The following is a 15,337-nucleotide window of genomic DNA, read 5'->3' as shown; positions in this document are numbered from 1 at the left end:
CAGATATACAACTGGATCACATCAGCATAATAATTACAGGAAATATCCTGAATAGATTCCAGAATTGGACCAGTAGGGAGCTGATAGAGAAGAAATAAAAATGTTTCCAAAATAGACCCCTGTGGAACACCAACATGAACAGGACAGGAATGGGAACTGTACTTAGGTGTAGCCAAGAAAGTTGATGTATCAGGCCCGTAAGATGGCAGCCATTTTAAATCAGAACCTGAAATACCAGCCCAACTCCAGCAGGACTGGATGGTCACCAGCTGACGTCGGACTTGACAGAAGCAACAAACAACGTTTATCTGAGTCACGCTGCATCAAAATAACATTTGAGACTATAAGATGCTTCAGTTGAGTGGGATTTACAAAACCCTGAATGAAAGTGGGCCATATCCGGACCATAACCTTCTCTACAATCTTGGCCAGAAAATGAGGCATTGACCTGCAGTGAGAAGTGCAGAAACAATCCTAGCATGCAGAACATTGAATGAAATGGGCATAAGCAAAATAACCAGCCTCATTTAGAGTTCGATGAAGTTTCATCTGAGTTTACTTCAGTTTGATTTAGCTGAATTTGATGTTACTTGACTAAAACGTTCCTCATCCTGCTGCGGCCGCTGATTGAATTTCTGCCTGGTTGGATGTTAGAGGCGGGCCACCTTCTCAGTGGGTACAGCAACTCACTGGTCTAATAAATCTGGTAATTATTCAATCTAAATCATTTTGGGACTGATCATTTATGTGAGTTTTAATTCTTGGCTGCCTGATTTGATTTGATCAGGTTTTCTATGTGGTTCATCTCTGCAGTAAAGATGTTGGGACTTTTTTTTTTCTTTTCTTTTGCTGTAGCGAAGCTCCTTACAGGAGAACATCTGTAAGTTCAACTGATTAAAAATGTGTTATGGCTGTTACTTCTGAAAGCTTCACTTTGCACACATTTCAATACATTTACTCTGCAAGCGGAGAGACAAAGACAACTTGTAAAGGTGAAACCATATATTTACATACACTGGACAAATCTGAAATCAGACTACCAAAATCATTTCTATTTACTAAATTCCAGAATATCAAGAGATGATTATTTTAGATTATATTTTTTTTAATTCAGAAATGTTTCATAATTGCTTGTCACCAATTCTAAGGATTTATGATTTACAAATACATAATCTGATTTCTTTGTCTTCAATATTGTTTAAGATCTACAACTCATTGATTTTGTCCCCTGTGACAAGATGTAAACAAGCAAACAACAACAAAAAAAAACTGCATCAAAGACCAAATCCCAACAACTGTAATTTAATATGTAATTCAAGCAGCTTTTTTCCAGTTTTCAACCTCTACTTTCATCCATCCATCCATCCATTTTCTGTTCACCCTTGTCCCTAATGGGGTCGGGAGGGTTGCTGGTGCCCATCTCCAGCTACGTTCCGGGCGAGAGGCGGGGTACACCCTGGACAGGTCGCCAGTCTGTCGCAGGGCAACCTCTACTTTCAGAGAATCTCTAAACTGATCTCTTGAATTGGATTTTATTAAATTATCTCTTTATTCATGTCTCCCTAGTAATAAAAATATATAAGCTTGGAGCCTGTCAGTTCTTCCTTCAGCTCTCTGCTGGGTTTGATGCATGCTTCGTCCTGTAAAGTGCATGACAATATTAGTATGAAGAGCGTCATAAGTCTGGACACGTCACAATATGAGCAGCGATCCACTCTAACGTATGGCTGAAGGCTCACAGAGACAGAAGAGGCATGTGAAGGATCCAATTGTTAGCAGAGGATGGATTTTTAGAGGGGAAAGACAATTATGGCCCACAAAGCACTTGGTTAAAATATCAAGGTCGCCATACTGTGATAGGCTCTGTATCCGTGCTGTGTCAGTGTGCCATTTTTCATTGCTTTGTGTCTTTTCTGGAGGTCAAACCCATTTGAGTTTCATTTATTAACCCTAAAGTGCTGCTGCTGGCAAGGAGCAGGACTCACAGCTCCATGAGGCCGGGGTGAAAATCAGAGGTCGGCCGTTGGGAGACACAGAGCGGGCGGGACCGAGTGGAGTTCACCGAGTTGCGGGTATGTATGCGTGTGAATCCATCCACTTAATAAAGTAGCATCTGCAGATTGGGTGCGGCGGGCAGAGGGGACACAGCAATCCCCCCAAACCTAATCTAGGTTTATTGTCAATAAACATTAGAGATGATCAAGGAAGGGCGAGGTTTTCATCTTAATAATGACACATTGATTAAAAATCAATACATCCCTTTTCTCTGTGTGGTATGTTGACTCTTGTATTGTGGACAAACCATTTTTACATCCTCATCAAACAGGTCAAAGGTAAAGGTAATGCCAACAGTCTACAGAAATAGCATTAGGCTCGCTTTCTGCGAGAATGCTGATTCGCCAAAAGGAGTTCTACATTTGGGAACCCTACACTCACCACAAATAGTCAAACAAGTGACTCGAGATATTTTTCCAGAGCTGAGGGATGTGGATAGCTAATCTTAAACTTGCCTTTTTTGCTATACACCTGGATGAACAATGCAGCCATTCTTCAGCTGTAGCACTTTTAAGATCTTCAATGAAGCTCGAGCCAGTAACAAACTACCAATCAGGCAAGGTGACAGCTGCTGAACAGAGGAACCTGCCCTCCTCCTTAAAGGCAGGGAAGACACTATTAAAGGGCCAGAGCATTATCCTGAATTTCCATACCTGTCTCGTGCAGGAACACAGGGCCTTATGGGTCAGACAGTTTGTCAATACTAAACGATGTTAAGATGATGTGCAGTACATAGACGCATGGGCTTGAAATACATACAGGTGGAGGGATAGGCACAGCAAACTCTCTCAGTTTTAGTACGTCTCAAATCTGAATCATGAAAGGGTACATTGCTGCAAACAAGAGCCACAGAAAATCTTTCTTGTGATTGCATCAAGACTCAGCCTGCAATTTCAACCTTTCCTGTCAGGGTAAAGCAAAACTTCAACAACTAAATACTGTAGAATATATGAAATCAGGGAATAACTTTGGTCATTTTCAGCTTATTTGAGTGTTTCATGTTCATTGTTGATCTCAGTGTCTTTGATTCCAATGCTTCTGCTCCCTGTTGCATGAAAAATGTAAATATGTCCACTCTGAAGGGTCGGGATTGAGCCATATTCTGTGCTTTAGCAGAGTGGCACTTGTATACGTGAGTGTATATGTGATTAAGTGCATCTTTGTGTAAGTTGCGCTTGTTTCCCTGCACTTACGATTGTGGCTCATCTGTAGAAAGCGTTCTGAAATGAAATGGGCCCATTAACATCTTCCTTCCCAAAGGTGATCCAATGCTGACTCAGGTTTTGGAGGAAGGAAGTGATTCCTGAAGGGCGGTTGTTCCAATTCTCATGCTCCTGGAGGATGGCGTTGTGGGACTCGCACTTCAACCCCAACCCTGTCCCTCACAAGGAACAACTGAGCACAGAAGGGGATAAAATGCTGATCTAAGAAATAAGTAGATAACCGCTGTAAGGTCAAGGAGAAAGGAAGAAGACAAAAGTGTAACGATAGCGCATTTTATCCAGCAAAAAAAAATGCCATGAGAATAAGTGATTTTTAAAAAAAGACATAAAAGAGAAGAAAAAATTGTAAAGAGTAAAAAAAGAGAGAAAAATATCAAGAAAGACAGATGAGTGTGTGAACAAGATAACACAAATAGGAGAGGTGATGGAGAGTGATGTGTATGATCCAGAATAGCTTTGATATTATCCTGCACTCCCTTCATGGCAGGTCTTCTGTGATAAGGGGTGATAGCCGGGATGTTGAAGGTGTTGGCTTGGAGGAGAGTCAGAGAAGGAGTGAGAGATAGAGATAGTGAGAAAGACTCAGATTAAATGGAGAGAGGATAGTGACATCACTTAGCAGATGAAACCAGCCGAGGAATATTGTGTCCTTCAGAATAGGGGGGGATGTATCACAACGCCACACGAACAGAAACACCCAAAATGTTGTGCTATTTCGACTTCACAATACAGTACATTTGGACAGCTTTTTCTCATTTGCCAGAACTTCAAGTAGTAAAAGTGCAAATCTCAACACTGATCATTTCCTAACCTGGTACTCTTTTTGAAACAAAATATAAATATTCACATCAAGATTGGATCATTGTAGTCTGACTTTGAAGTTGACTAAAAAAAACAACAACAGAAAAAAAATCTAACTAATGTTGAAGTAGATGCATAACCATCTACTAAGTTATGCAAAGTGTATTTTCGTCAGATGTTGACCTGACACATGGCTGTAATAAACAAACTGCAGAGGTTGCAAACTAGCATGGACCACACATCTCAGAAAAATGGAGAGAGTACTTTCTCTGGAGAATTGGACAGTGGATAGGAAAATGTGTTTCTATCTCCCATTTTGCACATGAAGTCTTTTTTCAGAAAAGACAAAAAAACATTTCCGTCAACCTTTTCTAATTTGATTTTTCATAAATGTGCATAGAAAAACATTTGGTAGAAACATGGTTATTGCTACAGCAGATCTGAAAAAGCCTTTCACTGAAGTAACTGTTTTTGTATGACTGTTTCATAAAGAGGATGATTTTGGTTGCCCATATCTGTCTTTATTTTATGAAGAATCATTTTAAGCACAATCATCTCGAGTGGGTCCACACCTCAGTAGTCTCCAGTCCACAAGCAGCCTTCTGTATCAGCTGGTTGAGCATCTTTTAAAATCCTTGGCTCTGATGCTGTTACCCCTACAGATGGCAGAAGAGACTGCACTGTGCACAACAGACAACAGAAGACATGCAGACTGCAACATATTGGACTCAATGTCCCTCCAGATGTAAAGTGTGCTCTGTCCCTTCTTGTAGACAGCTTTACTGCGTCTCCAGTCCAGCCTGTTGTCCAGGTGAACATAGAGAAGTTTATAATCCTCCACTTCTTCTCTCATGAGAACATTGGTTTGACCTAATCCTCTTGAAATCTACAATCTTCTACTTTGCTTTGTTTGCATTCAAAACAAGATGACTCTTCCTCCAGAATGACACAAAAGCGTCCTACGGATTAATCTGTGATACACTCAGATTCTGTCTTGCACTGGAAATCTGAGCTACGAAGTGAAAAGGAGTGGTAAGAGTACGGTACCTTGCGCATAGGTTAGACACATGAACATTCATTGTCACAAACTGAATTGACTCAATCTGGGCACTTTAAAGGGATATTCTTGGACAAAAAAATTTATCGAATGTCCAGGTGTGAGTTGAAGTCAGAGTACTCATGTCTTCCTCAATGCTGTGATTCTGGTCAGCGGTAATTAGAACTAAAAAGCATTTCAGTCCAAGTGCTTAACAGAATTCCTGTGAGACTTCTGAAATTAATTGTGGGTGTCTGTCACGAGGAATCCTTGTGAGAGATGAAGTTTCAGCAGCTCAAAGCAATTCTTCAAGGGGACAAATATCAATCAGACTTTGGTGATGGTGAGGATGACAGTCTTTTTCTTAGAAGACCAGTGACAAAAGTCAAGAGCAATGTAAGACTATTGGAAATTTGAAATGGAGAAGGGCTTCTGTTTTTTGTTTGAATCTGGGCAGAAGATGATGAACTTAAATCTCAAGAAGAGCATAATTCATCTTGACTGTAAAGGAATAACTCTTTTAAGAGGCTGCAGGTAGAAACTATTTTTATGGTCAATCGAGACGATGATGGAATGTTGTGCTCCCTCCAAGCAATGCCACCATTTTGCCACAGTACCTTCTTTGTCACAATTTGACGTCAGGTATCAGCAGGATCAAATGCCGGCCTGATTACACAACAAATTCTGCAGAGCTAAATCAACACTATGCCAGGTCTATTTGGTCCCTTTCAGAATTGGCATTAATTTAACTCTTACAGAGTTTTTTCAACAATAGTTTGAGTAGTTATAACTTTTTCAAGTGTTAAAATTACTCAAACACATTATTTGCTGGTTTGCAGACATGTGACCTGGATCACACGTGAACTTCAGACTGGGGTCAGGAAGTGGATTTCTCCGGTTCAAAACAGAGTAAAACGGATTGCAGCGAGTATGCTAATACCCTAAATGGGGTGGCACACATGAGGTATCTCGAAAGCATATGCGTGTATTTAGCACGTGATCCACATTGTCTCAGTAAAAGGACTTGTCATACAATCTTGAGGATTTACCCGGCTTTGAGGCGCTTGACATCACGAACTATCTGGTGCTGCAGACCTCATACAATGAGCCAGATGAAAGCTTTCAAAAGCCTGGAAGCATACAATTATTTAGTTTCAGGTTGGGTCGACCATTTAGGATCAAAAGCAGCATTAAATGGCTGCCGACTTGTTTCTGCCTGAGTGAGTATTGAGTAGTGCTGTTTTAAGTAACTAGTTTATGATGACAATGCTATCGCTAACGCAAACAATCCATTTCTATGTGCTTGGATTTACTTGCAAATCTGTAAAATTCACTCTACAATGTAGGTCAACCTTTTGCAGCAATCTACAGAAACCCCAATAAAAAACATGGTATCTTAGATACATATATATATATATACAGTACATACAGTATATATACAATGCGATTCTCACCTTTAAGAAAGTGGTCGCTGCAAACTGTAGTCTTGTTGATCCACTTTTTTTGTCTTTTTTTGGTACATTTTTTAAAATTAACTCCCTTGTGACCAACTACCGTCGGAGCACAAAAATATTGATCTTTCTCTCTATTAGACCGGTTGGAACCACCGTACGCGACACAGACTTTAGACATTTTGAAGCTAGATCAATGGGCTGCATTTACTTCCTGACTCCCAATTGCATTGTGTGATGTCAATACGACACGTCATCTGAAACCCAGCAATGTGTTAGCAAATATTCTGCATGTCATATTCAAGTTTATTTTATATATTACCATTCAAGGTACTGATATAAATCTACGTGGCTTAATCTGATAGCAAAGCAGGAGAAAATTTGAAAAGAAACACACTTGGCCCAACCTTCATTACCAAATACCTGGATTTGCTTTTCCTTGAATGGAGAGAGAGCCAGATGATCTCGAGGCTGCTGTTAAATCTGATACAGTGAATCCTTCATTGGTAATGAAGTGGGAGATGACAGATGAGAGTGGATAGTGCTGGAGTCCTTCAGTGAGGAAAAGCTGAGGGAGATTCATGATGTTTTTGCCCAGTGGGAGCTACTTCATCACACAGCTTATGCTGGCTGAAGACCAGTGGCGGGAAAATGCTGGCGGCGTCCGAAAACTGTAAATGAGCCCAGCTTCAGACTCCATATTGCATTTTAATAGATACTGGAACATGCATTTAGCCCTACATAAACTGTGCCAAATGTCCTTGAGAAAGGCGGAAGATATTTGCATATCCACATGTGAACATATCTAAAACCAGGATCCAAGATCGGGGTTGGAAGGCCTTTATTATTATGACTGTCAAATAAAGTGTCATTTTAGTTGGAAAATAAAAAGACACATTATTGCGGCATTTTTGATTCAAACAAGCTTTGGACGTTGAGAGTTTGGTGCTCTTCCATTTTCAGAAAATTCAGACATAATTAAAATACAAAAGCGAGGCTAGATAAAGCAACACAGTCACAGACAGCAGCTAGATTTCCATTAACCACAGAATTGCACAAATTAAAATTACAAAAATAAATTTAGTTAATGGAAACATACTTTCTGCATCATACGAGGCAGTGATCAACAGCCTGATGTTACTATTGGTCAAAATAGCAAAGATAACAAGAAGTGGTAGGAGAATGATTATTTGACTCTTTGTGTGTGTGTGTGTTTTTTCAGACAATGTGCAGCTGGCTCCATCATAGGTCTCACATCATCATGAAAAGTTGTGTGTCATCCCAACATGTTGAATCCACAGCTCTTCTGTAAAATCGCTGACTACAACTTCCCCGAAACACCGCATACATAGCTGCTCCCATGTAGGTGGGGCTTGTCGCTAATGCTTTTATTTTATGCTTGTTTGACTTTGACAACTGTAACATGTAGATGTGATGCGGAATCCTGTGTTTTTCGGTTCCGTTACAAAATAAAACAAGGCGACCTGCACACCAATTCTGACAGATTATCAATAGAGCAGTTGTTTAAATTAGCAGACCAACCACCGCTGTGTCAGATTATAGCAGAAACAAACATAAAGCCAAAAAAACATAATAATGCAACAGACTGAATGTTCTATTTGAGTGGGAAATGTTCAAGTGTTTTTTGGTGTTGAATGCTGAAACATATAGTGCCGTTGTTGTCAGTTACTATGGCAACGAGTCAGCGTGTAGCGTAGTCGACAGAGAGCGAAGAACAGATGCTTTGAGTTGTTCTTTAACAGTTTTCTGCGTATTTCCCCCTTTGCTGTGGCACACTGCATTAATTAACAATACTTAAATCTCCAGGTTTTAATTAGTTAAGGCTTAGTGTTTCTCTTTGCCTCAGTCCAGCTGCCTTCACCTTTTCTCACCAGAACTTGAATACACTGCTGAGTCACTCGGGGAGAAAGATGTTTAGTCAGTGACTAATGATGTGACTTCTGGTGACTTTGTAAGATGACTTCCAGTGGCTGCAAGGGAGACAGTCTGGTTGGGGTACAGCAGGGAAAGAACTTTGGGCACTACTACTGAAATCTCACACATGGCTTGGATTTAAAAAAAATATATATAACCCTTTTACAGTGTATGTGACTAGAGAAGAACTGTGTTAAATGATAATTAGACACACATGTAAAGTGCTACTGTCAGACGCCTCACTGTGTTTTGAAGCCATGTGGAGGAAAATCCCTGCTTGCAGCCAGTTCCATGTCTGTCAGCTTCCGGCCAGGAACATCCAGTCGGCTTCTATAAACAAACTACATCCTCGCTGCTGCTCCGTGGAAGTTTTCAGAGCCTCGGCCAGGAAGGGAAGTCTGCTACAGGTCACAGCAAGTTCTCTAGATTTAAAAATCCCTTTTATGTCGGATCTGAAAAATCAGCTCCTGCAGAGTAGAACCTTGAACAGAACGTGCTTTAGTAATCGGGGGAAGACCCAGATCACGCTAGAGGAACTCTCGTTTCCTTTCTGGCCTGGAGAAATGTCTGGGTTTCCCTCTTTGGACCCGTTGGCCTCACAACTTGATCTTAGAGAAGCAGAAAACAATGGATGGATGGATACTATGCTTCTTGTCATCTGGTTCAACCAAGCAGAACCGTGTTTTCTCCTGTTTAGCTTGTTGATGATGGTTTATTTGGCTTTTCTGGTTAAAAAAACCCACTTCCTCGCAGCTCACTCAGAGGTATCAACTTCCATTTTTGACCGTTTGCTTTTCACTTCTTTTGTTATTTATGTCCTGTTTTCCAGGCCTCCAGCTTTGGAAGCCCTTCCATTGTTTCAGCAGCTAGCTTTCTCGTATGGGGCGATGTTTTCCTTTAGCAGGAACTGAGCCTGAACTAGCGGTGCACTGATTGCAGTTTTCTGGCCGATTACAGATCTTTAAAAAAGCCTGACTCTTTTTTTTTTGTTTTTTTTGTCTGAAATGTTGCAAAATCTAGCAGTAAGTCACTGAGTTGACAACAGTGGGGCGATTATTGTCAACTGCAAACCTGCAGCATTTTTTCCATCCATCTTACTAAGAAAAACGGGTGAAATGTTGTAATTTTCTCACACGTTTTCTAAAAAGTAGAACAGCACAGGATCGACATCCGTTACCCGTGTTTCCCGTTTTGACTCACAGAAGCTGAACAACTAGACCGCCTTTATTTCTTTTTGCTGAAGTTACGCTGCAAGAGGAATCTTTTTTTATATTGTTTTTAAAAACACGGATGAAAAAGTTCCTCTTACATGAGTAATTTCCTTATTATCTCACATTTCCATCTGCAGAGAGGGGGTGGGGGGAAAAAACTGTTGCTGAGGGACCACCTTTGTACATCTGAACGAAAGCAGAGATGTCAGCTACAGTCCCACGCTCTGCAGAGCAATCCACAAGAGTCTGTGTGCAAATCCACAACAACTCCAGCTAACAAGTTAGCTGCTTTTCTCCTGCAGAAAAATTCTCAGTGATCACTGCAGCTTTGGTTCCTCCAGTTCCTGCATTGATTACAACTAAACCACAACCAGACACACTCTTTGACTGTGAGTATTTGCTGTCCTGTCAAGCAACTTTTTTTTTTTTTTTTTTTTTGCAGTATGGCTTCATTCAGGCTGAATGTGGGAGTGGAAGGCCAAGCTCTTGGGACGGACTGACGTTTTTCTTAAAGATATAAGCTAAAACTTGTTCAGCCATGTCTTGGAGCAGGCCACCAGCACCACATAAGAGAAAGAGACAACTTATTTGCTTTTTTTTTTTGCAAAAATGTGAAAAAATATTTCTTGCACAACAGCTACAAGGCTCTGAGAGTCATTATTAGACTGAGGGCAGCCAGACTAGTTTATTTTTGCAAAATTATTATATTTAGCTAAATTTTATTGCTGAGGGGTACATGCAGGCCTTCTGACATACAGGTTAAAAAAAAATAAAAAATGTCATGTCGGCCATGACATCAATAATAATATCGGAATCGGTACCAATTTTTATATTGTTGCATCCCTAGTCCTAATCCATCTGGATGAGTGAAATGAGTAACAGAGACATTAGGAAAAAGCAGCGGAAATGATGACAAACACTGAAAAATGAGAGTAAACATCCAATATTCTGTTGTCGTTTAAACACTTTTAGTTTTGTTCAATTCAAAACCCGACAAAAGCATCTGCAACGAGGCGTTTTATAAACACTGTCGCATTGAGGCAGGTTAGCGCAGGTCAGTGATTTAAAGATGTTTTCTCTCATCTACTTTGTGTCCTACTTGGACGCGAAAGCGCTGATGAGACTTCAATAAACCATCAGGAGGTTCCTCAAAGATATTTTAATATTCTACTCTCCTATATGTCAGAGCCTTCAAGTAGCCATATCCTGGAAAGAGATTCTGAGGATAACCTTGAGTGAAAAACAACACAGCTTTGCTTTAAAAAGCTTTCAGTCTCAATCTGTCTCTTGTCTGAATGAGAGATGGGTGGGACTCCTTTAGCTTCCGACGCGTGAGTGGCAGAGCAGAGAAACAGGTGGGGGGAGCGGCAGCGCATTGTTATCCTACGCTCAGTGCAGCTGGAGAAAACTCTGGTCACTCCAGGACATTTTTTTTTTTTTCTTTCTTTCTGAAGTCTCACGCAGTGCTTGGATTAAACACGTCCTCGCAGATGCTTTGCAAAGCTTTAAAACCATGCAAAAGAAAGATCTCTGTTTTGTCAGGAACAGCCAGTTCCATGTCTGTCAGCTTCCGGCCAGGAACATCCAGTCCGCTTCTCTAAACAAGCTACATCCTCGCTGCAGCGCCGTGGAAGTTTTCAGAGTCTCAGCCAGGGAGGAAAGTCTGCCAAAGGTCACGGCAAAGTTTGCTGTAGATTAAAAATAAAATAAAATCCTCTTTACATGTCGATCACCCAATATTCGTGACCTTGAGAGCCGCCGCACTTCATTCACCTCTTGAGCTTCCCTACCTCCTCGCAAAGTCTGGAGAGGTACTGCGTGAGATTCACCATGACGACGATGAGGGCCCCCACCTGAGCGTGCAAGAGGGCCACAACAGGGTGTGGAAGACAGAGCTGTGATCATAGAGCCGAGTCAGCAGGACCGCGTCCTGCTATTCGCTGGGGTTGTAGTAGCAGGAGACGTGCTGGTTGGTCTTCAGGTGTTGGGAGATGTTGACGATGACGACGCGGTTGGCCGCGCTGTCCTTCTGGCACCAGGAGATGTAGACACACTGCAAGGCAAGCAAACGGCGGCAGGTTACACTGAGCGAAACGTTTATTTGGTTGGCCAGGTTTTTTTACGCAACAGTGAATGCTAACTCGTACAGCTGTGTTTTTCCATTCACCGTATAATTGCACAATTTGACATTTTAAGAATAGATTTGTTTAATTTATTTGCCAATTTTGAAAAACCAACTCGTTTTTCAATTTTAAAAAAAAGTTTGGCGCTAGGATGAGGTGTCTCTTTTTGGGTCACATTGAAATTGGTTTCTGGCAACTGCAATGGAAGCAATATTTTTCGCATATGGCGAGTCACACGATCAACAGTCCGACGTTGCCACTGGCAGAAACGAAGAAGACGACAGGAAGTAGTTGGAGGATGATGGCGTGGCATGTTTCTAATGAGTTATCGCTGAACTAACTGGTGGAATTAGCTGCTGTTGTACATTTTAAGAACATAAAATTGAGCAATTTAACATTTCGAGAATACAGTTGCCCAATGCAAACACGATAATTTAAAGTTTTGGCGATACAATGTAGTGATTTAGTGTAGTTCGCAAAACTGCAGTGGAAGCACTTCTTTCACATCACACAAGTCACATGATCAACAACCAGATGTTACTACCAGTGGAAAAGATGAAGAAGTCGACAGGAAGTGGTATGAGGAATATGGCCGCATATTTTTTAAAAGATTTTTGGAAAGACCACAATTGGAAATTTTTGCTTTTTCGACATTAGCGGAATATCGACACAGTTTCACGCACATTTGTAATGGAAATGCAGCTACTGGCGCAAACCACAAAGAAGAAGATAACAGGAAGTAGTCGGAGGATGATGGAGTTGCGTATTAATGACTTGTCACTTCACGTGTGATTTTATTGGCATTTCTTATTCAGCGGAAACACGGCAATTGCAAAGTTGCGATATTTCGATGTTAGCGGAATATAGCTAAAGTTTTCGTAGCGGCGCATAAAGTTGGTATTCACTATATAGGGGCACTGCTCTTGAAGTGGGACCAAAACAAAACAATGGCCTTACACGGTGTGCCTATGATGAGCCCACATTCACCTCAGAAAGTTACATAGTTGCGCCACCTGGAACCAACAGACCCTCTCTGCTCAGTGGTTGGAGTGAGTCTGTCACTGTGGCCAGCATGTCGACTCCTCCTGCCAACATTTGAAGCGACTCACAGCCAGTCGCGGTGTTTTCTCTGGCGCTGGACTTCCTTCAGAGCTGGCGTCCTGCATCTCTTCGTTGTGCGACAGACGGCCGATTCGACCCGTGTTGTTGACGCTCACATACACCTGCAGACAGGGGAACCTGGACACCCTCCCACAGTCTGACCCGTAACTGTATGAACAGGTCATGACCCCCGGTGACCGTGGCATTGATGACAGCACACGTCCCTTCCTCTGTCCACACACTGTATCAAGACAAAATAAAGGCGGTTATCTCAGGTTGTGTTACTTGTAAGTCTTTGCCTAAAGGGGCAAAGAAAAAAAACAACAAAAACTGATTTTCAAGTAAGGTTCTTTTAAAAAATTGAGAGTTGTTAGTATCTTGCCTACAGTAGAAAACAGTAACTGTTTTTAAAATGCGGAAAAGAAAAAAAACTGGAGGAAGGCAAGGTTAACTTTAGCCAGTGGTGATCGTCCTTCAAGGTAGGAATTTGTTTTTCTCCCATCTTCTTCTGGATGAAACAAATCCTTTACTAGATGTAAAATTGCGGTACGTAATTTTTATGAGAAAATAATATAAATGCATATATATGTTTTTGGTTGTTAAAATTATCGTTATTTCATGAGAGCATATAAAAGAGGTTATCTCTTCTGATTTATACCATCAGAAACGACCAGTCAGAGCCAGGAGGAGGGTCTTATCGCTGTCAATCACTCTCATGCTCAGCTACGCTACAGCTGGTTCACCACAACATAGCCTGCCACGAATGCTAAGGCCAGTTAGCAGAGCCACCAATGACAACGGATAAACGGGTTTTGTTTAACGGTAAGTTGTTTCTCTGTCATTAGCACATTGAGCAGCGAGTACAGGAGATTGATTGACAGCACTAAAACCTTCAACCTGGCTGGAGGACTGGTGCATTTTTGCAGGCCTCAGTTGTAGCACTGGGTGGTGCTGGAGGAGGTCAGCTCCCCTCCACCCCCCACAGATTATCTGTAAATGATACTTTCACAACATGGTGACAGTTTTAATAAATATGGTCCCCCCGCCCCCATATTTTTTTATGTTTTCCATAAGATCAAAATAAAATGCAAACTTAACGACAGAAGAAAAGAGCGGGAGCCCTGCCCCCTGGTGGTCATCTCCATGCCCATATGAGGAAGTAAAACCCAAATTTTGACAAGTGGGTGAAAAGTTGTTGACTTTAAAAAAAAAAAAAAAAAGCTGATCTGCAACAATAAGAGGCAGTAAATAGATCTGTCAATTATTCAACATAATTTTATTGCTAAGTTAATCAGGTAGCTTGTCTTATATTCAGTGTTGTCTTATGAAACGTGTTTCAATCTTAAAGAATAACTAAACCCCAAATCAACCTTTTTGCTAAGAAATTGCATACATTGGTTTCTTAAAGGTGCTTCTTTTTTGTTACAGTGAAAAAAATGCAACGTTTTCGGGTCAATTTATTTAATATTTGGCCCCAAACCATCTCAGTGCTGCCCTCTTTGGGTTAAACATTGAATACTGCAGTCAAATTCTCCTTATTAATGGTAGAGCTTGAAGTCAACGTTTACGTCACTTCAGGTTTAAAACTTTATCTAAACGTAAAGCAGGATAAGAGATTAAAATATTGTACTAGCTTGAGCTATTATTTATATTTTACTGGTCAATTTTGCTCTGCCTTTACCTTCTGGGCCCAGAGTACTTTCTCAATATACATTTCTCAGTACACCTACACATGCTGATTTCTATGAGCATGGGGACAGAGCATGGAGGTTGTTGTTTGTTTCAGCTGCTTGCTGAGATCTTTCGGCTTGCAGTCCTAGCAGTGGCAGGACAGGAAGCACGTAGCAGCAGCCCAAGAGTTTCACATTAATTTATTTTTCAGGCCGGTATATGCATGGTGAGGTTGCAGCCATCTTGAAGGGATCCTGGTTGCTACCAAACTCTCCGTTTGCTCCACCACAGCACTCAGCCACTGCTGCTTCGGCCTCAAAAGCTCGGTACATGCTCTGAACAGTCTAGAGCAGAGGTCCCCAATCTTTTTAGTAACGCGGCCCGGTCAAGACTTCGAAAATTCACTGCGGACTGGGGGAATGGGGGGTGGGTTGCGCGCCGAGACGGAAGTATTTAATTATTTCTTCAGCGGCCCGGTACCAATTGTGGCCCGGGGGTTGGGGACCACTGCATTATAGTATTGCTTCTTACAAAAGGTTTGAGAGTCACTCTCAGTCCTTGTAAAAGTTTATCTGAAAACTCTAAAGTTTTAGATAAACTTTAGAGTTTTGTATTTTTCTTGCAGGGAGCGACCATAAATCAACACAAGAAATAGGTAATACAGCAAATGAATTCACACACAGGACAGTTGCACATACACTCACCGGCCACTGGGAAGAAATCAATGGAA

This window comes from Xiphophorus couchianus, chromosome 1, assembly GCF_001444195.1.
Source record: "Xiphophorus couchianus chromosome 1, X_couchianus-1.0, whole genome shotgun sequence".
Taxonomy (NCBI): domain Eukaryota; kingdom Metazoa; phylum Chordata; class Actinopteri; order Cyprinodontiformes; family Poeciliidae; genus Xiphophorus; species Xiphophorus couchianus.
Note: the sequence above shows the minus strand (reverse complement) of the source record.